The sequence below is a fragment of the Chiloscyllium punctatum genome, chromosome 31 (assembly GCF_047496795.1).
Source record: "Chiloscyllium punctatum isolate Juve2018m chromosome 31, sChiPun1.3, whole genome shotgun sequence".
NCBI lineage: Eukaryota > Metazoa > Chordata > Chondrichthyes > Orectolobiformes > Hemiscylliidae > Chiloscyllium > Chiloscyllium punctatum.
Genome location: NC_092769.1, coordinates 5,815,001 through 5,825,275, shown reverse-complemented (window position 1 = coordinate 5,825,275; position 10,275 = coordinate 5,815,001).

Sequence of the window (10,275 nt, the reverse complement as noted above, 5' to 3'; positions counted from 1 at the left end):
GGAGAGATATTAGAGGACTTTTTCTGGTTGTAATGGTGGACAGTGATAGAAATTACTGACTCCCGTAGAACACACAGGGAATCAGCAAAGGTGACCCAAAGTGCTGATTCCTAATTACACATGTTGCACTTTCCAAATGACAACAGCCCATTGGTTGAAGAAGTTTTCCTTTATTTAAAATTAAAATGCCCATCGATGTATGATACACTTCTGGAGTAGGTGGGACAGGAAGATAAGCCTACTCAGTCTAACCTAGGAACTTAAGCTACTGATCGAGGGTAGGGAGACTACCATTCGACGATAAGAGGCCTGTTTGGCATCCCAGACAGAATCGATGCAATTGCCCTTAATTGCTTCATTAATCCCTGGGGATGTAAGTAATAAGCCACTTGTCAGAGTGTTGTGTTTTGCTCAGGTGTCACTGAGTAGTGTGCTGATCTTTAAGTCGGAACGTTCAGGGTTCAAGATCTACCCTCGGGGTTAAAATAGACTAATTGATACTGCCACATCAGTGCTGTCCTGAGATAATCCTACACATCAGATGTATATGAGGCATTAAACCAAAGCCACTCTGCCCGCTAAAGGGACCCTTATTATTTTGAACGAACGTGAGGAGATTATACTTGGTGTCCCGGCCAATATTTATTGCTCAATCCCGATGAGCAGATGATCCAGTCATCATCTCCTTCCTGGTTTTCTCATGGCACACAAATTAAATATCACTTTTCTGACATGTGACTACATGATCAAAAGTACTTCGGTTGTTGTATAGAATATCTCTGATTGAAAATTGATTTGTCAGAACCTGGATGTATTGTTACTCAACTTTGCTGTTCATTTTTTATTCTCTTCACTCTATGCTGTAAGAAAAAAACTCCTTTCCAACTTCCACCAAAGGAGAATGAGACAAAGCTCAGTGCTATAATATTTCACTTTGTACTAACATCTGGATGAAACTAATATACCTTTCAATGCAAATATAAAACGAATTGAACCCGTTTTAAACGTTTAAAACAAATTATATATTTCACCAAAGGAGTGTATTGAAATATTTCAATAGTTCTCATTGTGTCAAGTACCAGCAAACAGTGGAGTCTGTTCCAATCTAACTTATCTTGTCTAAAGAATAGGCTGAGGAAAAGAACAGCGCATTATGGGCTCCTTCAATTTGAGAATGAGGAAAGGAGTACAGTGTGGATCAGTGATTAACAGCGGGAACAGTATTCTCCAGGTTAGAATAGATGTGCAGTGGAATATACTAAAATGATAGAATGAGAGAAGCTGAAGTGGGATATTGTCGGCTGAATGTTTTATAAGCCTGTTCAAATCGGGTCAGTCAGGATCTTATTGAATGGTGGAGCAGGCTCGAAGGGCCAAGTGACCTATCCTCGTTCATTGTTCATACCTCGAAACAATAATGTTAGTTACTCGAGCGGAGGTATTAAACACACATTTTAAACTGTTACATGGACACATGCTGATATTTCCATCTATGACTCCCTGGGTTTGATAACATGTAGTTGACAGTGGCCCCAGGGGTTCTGCACTTGTTTCAGAGGTCTGGAAATAGATGTACAGGATACTCTGAGATTGCATTAAGATGTTATATAAAAGCACAACTTTTCTACTTGTCTTCCTGCGAGGGTAGAGAGGGTTTTGCTCTTCATCAAACCTGTGCTGCATTTGACTTCAATCTGCTTTTCTTTTTTGCATTATTGTGTGGAGTTTATTCTCTTAAGTCAATAGCCTGGGTTTTGCCCAAAGTTTAAGAGGTTTTTACTCACATTGGTGAGTTTCTGTATCCCATGAGGTCGATTCATTGCAATCAGTAATGGAAAATATAGCAGATCAAATATAATGTTGTTAACTGTTATTAGGTCATTTAACAGGGATAACTATGTGCTGTTCTATGCCCCTCAGGATTTAAAAGCCTTTTCAGTGGGGCCACTGCTGATTTACCCCAGGCGCTACACTGGTGAACTCACTGAGACTGAAACCTTTATAATCTGGGACAATGATGAAATACAAACTGACTGGAACTGCAACTTATCAGAAAAACTAGGGAACAGGGAGAGACTGGGGCCGAAGCTCAGAACACAGAGGCACTGTAAACCCAAGCACCCATTGACACAGCTTCTCGAGATGGGTTATGATGTGGTTCTGCACTATTCGGGTCTGATCTCTGATCAGAACCAATGCTTCTCTGTCAAACCTATGTGGTTTGTGGAAACAAATAATGTCTGCTAGGACGCAACTACAAAGCTCTCCTGCAATAATGTCACCCAGAATCAAGTGAAATTTGGTGTATCCCCTTTTGGGGCTTCCTGCATCCTTTCAAGTGGCAGCTGAATTTGTTGGTCAGGTATCAGTTACCATCGAATTGGATGAAATCTTGTTAGTGGTTCATTTATTTACATTTCCCTATCTCTGAGGTTTGCCCCATTTCTTTATTAAAGAGCCAATGTGTGTGAGATCTCTTTAGTGCTGTCTATAGGAGAGCCGTGTTCCTGCCACTGTGCAACTTCATATTGATATCTGCCTTTAAAAACAATCTGAATCTATGGTCACATACTGGTGTCGGAACTGAGTAAGGCTCATAATAGAATGACCAACTCGACAACTGCTACAAACCAATGTGGGCTAGATTTTCCAACTGTCATTATCACAAGGGTGCTTTTGGTGCCACATTCACTATTCAGAATAACAATTGGTTTTTCTGCTTGTGCAGAATTTCTCTCTATTACTTTAAATAATAGTGTACTGTGTGTGGTTTGTTTCTATTTATTTCTGTTCCTCAATGACTTTGAAATTCTTACTGAAAAAGTATCAAAGGCAAAGTAAAGCCATTCTTCTCTCTCCAGAAGTACATTGTTGCTGGTTTTCCTCTGAGGCCAGTGCAGAACTCTACCAGTTCATTGTAGGCCTGATACATTATAGTTAAATTTCACCTCTGCCAGCTGGTACAACATGGAAATTTGAGTATTGATGAAAATAAAGATTTTTTAAATTTAAATCTTTAGTATTGTACTTATCAGGACACAATCAAGAATACCAATGGGAAGGGAGAAGACATTTAATCTGTCTGGGTAATGAGTGCTGATTGGTAAAGACATGGAGAATGGACCAGGTGATGATTGGCAGTTAACTGCCATTGCTTGTTGTGATTCGACTAAATTGGTGATGGCCATTCTCTGATTCATTTGTCAGGGCAATACCTTGACCACTCAGGCAACCTGCCAATTGAAAACTCAACAAAGTTTAGCTGTTAACTGTCCATCACCATCTGACAAGCCCATTTCCATTGGTGACATCTCCATCAATCGTTGTGTACTTTCCAAAGCTGCAGATCTCTTTTCCTGTTCAGTGTAAACTGTTGTTTCCCTTTACATCAAAATCCTTGCTACTATGATGATGCATGCAAGACAAAAAAAAAGTATGTCCTATTTTACAGCAATACCCAATTTCTGTATTTGCAAACAACTGTTTGAAAATGGGAACTTTTTGCAAATGGAGGATCCAACATCCGGCTGATATGATTAAAATGGAGGAGAAAGTGAGGACTGCAGATGCTGGAAATGTGTTGCTGGAAAAGCGCAGCAGGTTAGGCAGCATCCAAGGAACAGGAGAATCGACGTTTCAGGCATAAGCCAAAACGTCGATTCCCATGATTAAAATGGAATCTAGTTTTCGAAGTTGAATTAATTTAACCCCCTGACAAGCCCACTTTGTACATGCAGATCCACTTTGAATATTGTATCAGTCTGGCTGTTGAAAGGCAGCTTTGGAAAGTTGTTTATTTATGTTAACTTCAATTTAATGAATTGCTGAACCGGTGGAAAATACATTCTATTGCATTTACGAAACTAAGATATCTTGTGAAATCAGGAGATGTGCACAATGCAAATGAACATCCCATTTACTGCTGGCCTGGACAAGACTGGTAAATTTAAACTGGCGCTTATAGAGAAAAGACAGAGAACTTAACTGGCTCATTATCATCTAATGTATTGAGTTTAAACTTATGTCTGTCTGTAAATTCTTCAAGGCCTTGATCCATGCTGTCTCTTGTACTTTTTATATACACACTCTGTTCTTTTGGTTCTCTGATTGCTTTATATCTTTTTGTCCACGAGTATGGTCAAGTCCCCTTAATTAGCTGTACTTTACTGATAAACTTCCTCAGATGCCCTCTTTACTCATTCTCTCTTTGAAAGCTTACTTAAAAGGCAGTTTCATGTTTCTGCTCATTGGTCCAAACTCTACTGATACATGTCAACAACCTTCTCGTGTTTGGCTTTCGGTGCATCCTTTTCCAGTTTGGAAGGTCGAACTCAAATGCTGAATATAGGGTTAAAGACAGGATTCTTGGCAGTGTGGATGAACAGAGGGATCTGGGTGTGCAAGTACATAGATCCCTCAAAGTTGCCACCCAAATGGATAGGGTTGTTAAGAAAGCATATGATGTTTAGGCTTTCATTTACAGGGAAATCGAGTTTGAGAGCCACGAGGTTTTGCTACAGCTCTACATGTCCCTGGTGAGACCACGATTGGAATATTGTGTCCAGTTCTGGTCACCCTGCTATAAGAATTATTTACAGGCTTTGGAGAGGGTGCAAAGAAGGCTTACCAGAATGCTGTTTGGACTGGAGGGCTTGCCTTATGAAGAAAGGTTGAATAAGCTTAGACTTTTCTCTCGGGAGAGAAGGAGGAAGCGAGGAGACCTGATTGAGGTGTCCAAAATAATGAGAGGAATAGATAAAATCAAAGCTAGAGAATTTTCTGCAGGGCAGGATTGACAGGTACGAGGGGGTCATAGTTTTAAGATATTAGGAGAAAGGTATTGAGGAGACGTTAGAGTAGGTTCTTGACACAGAGAGGTGTGAATGCATGGAATACATTGCCAGCGGTGGTGGCGGAAGCAGAGTCATTAGGGACATTTAAGTGACTGCTGGACATGCACATGGTTAGCAGGGAGTTGAGGGATGTGTAGGTTGTTATTATATTTTACATTAGGATTATAACTCGGCACACTGTCGTGGGTCTGAGGGCCTGTTCTGCGCTGTACTTTTCTATGTTCTCCGTTAAAGCATATCATAAATGTGAGTAATAATGTCCACTTTTGGTAGATTTAATTGGAATGTATCTGCCAAACCTTTAGCAAAACTGAATCAGCAAACAGCTTCAAACTGTGCGCACATCCATCACATAACATTGCTGCTCCTCATTAACTCTTCAAATACACTGCTCCATTCCAAATAGCGGACCACCCGTTCCCATTCAGAGAAATTTGTATCTGATGGATGGAAGCGGTTGTTTCTGTACTTCTGCCATTTTTATTGAACTCATCTCAAGCTACACTTTAAAATTTGACAGTCAGGCCAAGACTGTTTGTGTTAAGCTTTATCAATTTGGACAAGTTTTCCAGCTCTTCATGTTCTTGAATATTGGAATGGGACTGGGGTCTATCAGGCCTCAAGGGACAGGCAGCAAGGTCATTAGGTGGATAATACGGTGGAAGATGACAAGGGAAGGAAGGAGTTTCAGTGCCTCTCATATTTCCATCTCCGTAGTATTTTATTGATCCCAAATTAGGGAAAAGATGACCACTCAGGTGGTCAATGTAGAGACTGTTCCCGCCAGTGCTGGCAGTTTATTAGCAGTAGGTGGGTCCTCTATTGGGTGGGAGACCTCCTCCTGCATCCTAGAGACACGCCTGCAGGATGTCCCTCCTAATGAAGTACCTCATGGCTCACAACAGGGTATCCCATCTGCATACTGGAACAGTCTCCTGTCCAGGTTAGCGATCATTACGGGAACTGGAAATCAGAGTATGTGAGTGAAAGAAGCCGTGAGGGCTAGAGTGTTCACAACATTCCCAGGACCAGGTTGGCAGGTCCTACTGAAGCCATTAATAAGTCATTAAGATCCCCCAATTGGTGCATGAACAATGGGTTACTCCTACTCCTAGTAAGAGTATTGTGATTAATGCTTTTTAGTGCTATTACGCAAATAGTGAAGTGTGGCCATGTGATAAAATCATTTACATTCACTGCTGAATACTCGAGACTTTTTTGTGAGAAACTTTATAATTTTTCTAGTTGTTCTGAACACACTTTTTATTTCATACAATGGTGATTTTCTACATAGGATTACAGAGGAAAAACAGACCATTTGGCACAATCAGTCCATGCCAGTGCTTATGTTCCATTCAAGGTGTTTCACATCTTTCCTCATCGAAATCACGCATTGTAATTCTCTATTCCCAACCTTTCCAAGTGCTCGCCTAGTTTCCTTGAAATACATCTAAACTATTGATTTCAACTATTCCGTCTGGTCACATATTCCCCGTTCTCATCATTATTTCAGTGAAGAGGTTTCTTCTGAATTCCCTTTTGGATTTCTTGAGGTACCGCCTTATATTGACAGCCTCTAGTTATGTTCTATCCCAAAGTGAAATGTTTTCTCTGTACCTTCTCCTTCAAAACCTCTCATAATTTTAGAACTGTCAGCCTTCTTTTCAAGAGAGAAGAATTCTTCCTTGACATGCACAGCCAGAAACTTGTGTAGCATTTTTATAAATCTTCTTTTCACTCTTTCTCATACATTCTATAAAATGTCAACTGGAACTGCAGGCAATACTCTTAATTATAGTCAACCAAATTATTAGATTACTTACAGTATGGAAACAAGCCCTTCAGCCCAACAAGTCCACACCGCCCCACCGAAGCACAACCCACCCATACGTCTAACCTTAACCGACACGACGGGCAATTTAGCATGGCCAATCCACCCTAACCTGCACATCTTTGGACTGTGGAAGAAAACCGGAGCATACCCACGCAGACACGGGGAGAATGTGCAAAATCCACACAGTCAGTCGCCTGAGGCAGGAATTGAACCCAGGTTTCTGGCGCTGTGAGGCAGCAGTGGAAACCACTGTGCCACCAAGCCACCCACATTTAAGAGGGACCCTACTTTCAAATCTATCCCTTTCGAGATAAAGCTTAGAGCTTTGTTTGCATTTTTATGGCCTTTAGAACCTGTGGTGAAATTGTTAGTGACTGATGTAATTGTCTGAAATCCCTTTGTTTGTCTCCCTCCCTTAGATGTGCATCTTTGAAAAATGACCTGCACATTATTCCTACCAAGATGTAACACCTTACATTTATCTGTGTGGATCTTCATTTGCTAATTATTTCCAATTTGGTATCATTGAATTGCTAACTTTTTTTGTCTTAATTAGATACAATATTTAATTTGCAGTTTTACTTTATATTGTTTTGAATTTTTAGAGACGTGCAGTAATCCACACGGTAACTATAACAACTAAATGTAGAATGACAGATAGATGAAAATTATTACAAACACAGGACTAATTAATAGACTCTATTAACTGCAAGGTCAAAACAGGGAATTATTTTTTACACGAATGATATGGTGAGATTATCCGTAGTGCAATAACTTTTTCTCCATTTTTTTGTTGCAGTTTATTTCCTCAGGTCTTTCTGTGCTACTGGTATGAAATTGAAAAGGCACCCATCCTCCATTTTAAGCTAAATGATAATTAAAACAAAACAGCATTTATATAAAATGTAACATGATTTATGAAGCCATCCCTCTAGGCTTATACATATTCACAGCCATGTAGAGTTATATAGGGAGAGGCAGAATAGGCTGGGGCTGATTTCTCTGGAGCATTGGAGACTGAGGCGTGACTTTATAAATGTTTATAAAATCATCAGAGGCATGGATATTGTGAATAGACAAGGTTTTTTTCCCTGAGGCGGGTGGAGTCTCACCTAAACCTATACTCGTGAGTATAGGTTTAGAGTGAGAGGGGGAAAAGTTGAAAGTACCTAAGGAGTAACATGTGCATGCAGAGGATGGTGTGTATAGAATGAACTGCCAGAGGAAGCGGTGGAGGCTGGTGCAATTTCAACATATAAAAGACACCTGAGTGTGTATACGAATAGGAAGGGTTTAGAGGGAAATGGGCCAAGTACTGGCAAATGGGACTAGATTCGTTTAGAATATCTGGTCAGCATGGGCAAGTGAGACTGAAAGACCTGTTTCCAAGTTGTAAATCTCTATGACTCTATGATCTACCCCTTTGCTCTTAATGTACTAGTCGAATCTCTTTGGATTATCTTTAACATTATCTCCCAAGGCTTTCTCATTTTCCTTTCTTGCCCTCCTCATTTCCCTCTTTAGAATGTCCCTGCACCTCTTGGACTCTTCGAGTTCACTTGATCTCATTTATCTATATCTAATATATGATTCATTCTTAATCTGACCCAGAGCCTCAATATCTTTATTCCTCCAGTGTTCCCTCCTCTTACCAGCCTTATCTTCACACTAACAGGAACATCACGCCTCTGAACTCACGTTATCTCACTTCTGAAAGCTTCATTCTTGCCGGCCGTCCCTTGAGCTGCAAGCAGTCTACTCCAATCAACCCTTCAAAGTTTTTGTCTCATACTATCAAAATTTGCCCTCGTCCAATTAAGAACTTTAACTTATATATAATGCCAATCCTTTCCATAGATATTTTACAACTAATCGAATTATGACCCCGGCCACAAAAAGCTCCCCTACTAAGCATTCAGTCACTTGCCCTGCCTTGTATCTCAAGAGTAGGTCAGGTTTGCTCCTTCTGAGGTAGTTACATCTGCATATTAATGAAGAACATTGACTTTAGCACTTACCAAATTCCATACCATCCAAGCTCTTAAGACCATGGCTGTCCCACTGTATGTTTAGAAGTTTAAAATTTGCGATTGTTACAAACCTATTATTTTTACATATAAATAAGATCTTTCAACATATTTGTTACTCAATTTCACTCTGACTACTGGGGGGACTATTACAATTGCATCAAAGTAATCACGCCCTTCTTATTTATGAGTTCCATCCACATAGCTTCACTGGACCATCCCTCAGAAATCCCTTGTGTTAGAACAGCACTTATATTTCACCACAAGAAAAATTGACTCCAATCTCCTTCTAGCTCTTCCTATTTCTGCCGTACCTTTGATGGTGGGAGGGGCTTTGAACATAAATTATTCAGTTTACTGGTGATGGTTCGTAGCTGAAAATAAAGATACCATGGGTGATTTGGGTGATGGGAAATAAAAGGTTACATTGTGTGGAAGGAAAATTCTGGATATAAACAAGATTTTTACAAACCGATCTCCATTCTGTCTGCCCAGGTCTTGCCTACACCGCTGTACCTCCAGAGGACTTTTATTTTGATGAGTTCAAGTTAATCTCAGCCGCTGTTTTGTACTTGTCAACTATTTGTTAACGGGGGTTTGCCGTTTCAGAATGTAGGTTACCTTATTGTGTACGTTCTCAGAGTTCAGTGTTTGGGGTCCTTGTTGGTTCACCCTGTGCTTTGGTATATAATGCAAAATTACAGAAAAATATTAATAGCAATTTAAGGTAAAATGTTAGGATATTGGAAGAACAGCTAAGAGCATCAAGTTTGACAGAGGGTTGTGGGACAGGACATGGAAAGCAGCAGGGTTTCCAAAACTTCTCATCTCTGCCTTCCCTGATCGAAATCAACCTGTGATTTATCATTTTTGAGGATTGTTATTCATTAATATCGGTGTGTCAGATAGATCTCAGTCTCAGGGAGGTGTGGCGTGCTTCTTTGTTTTGTGATGAACTCAGAGGAACATACAATAGTAAAGGAGTAAACCCAAAGGGGTGAAGGAGCAGAGGATCCCCCGTGTGTATGTGCACAAATCAGGGAATGTACCATGACACGTGGACAGAAGAGCAAATAAACCCAACTTCATCAATAACGCTGTAGAGAACAAGCACAAAGCAATTATATTAAACTCAAATAAAACAGTCTCTTGTCTCACCTGGAATGTTGCATCTTGTTTCCGATGCCACGTTTTTGAAAAGATGCGAAGTTATGAGATTGGGTGCGTGACTGATTCACAACACTATTCCCGGAATGATACACCTCACCAACCCTGAGACGTTGGGACTGTTCTCCTCTGCTGATAGTTTCCAGACTCTGTGAACAGTTGCTCTGATTGGTTCTCAATTCCGTCTTGCGTCACATAGATCCCAATGGCTGAATATTTCAAGTACTCATGAGCTCTGCCTGATCAACATCGACCTCTGATTTATTATTTATGAGGGTTGCTGTTCAGTAATATCCCTGTCTCAGATAGATCTCAGTCTCATTCCCTGGGATTTGACAGATGCGGTGTGTCAAATAGACCCCAGGAATTGTGATACATGAGATTTAGGTGTGAG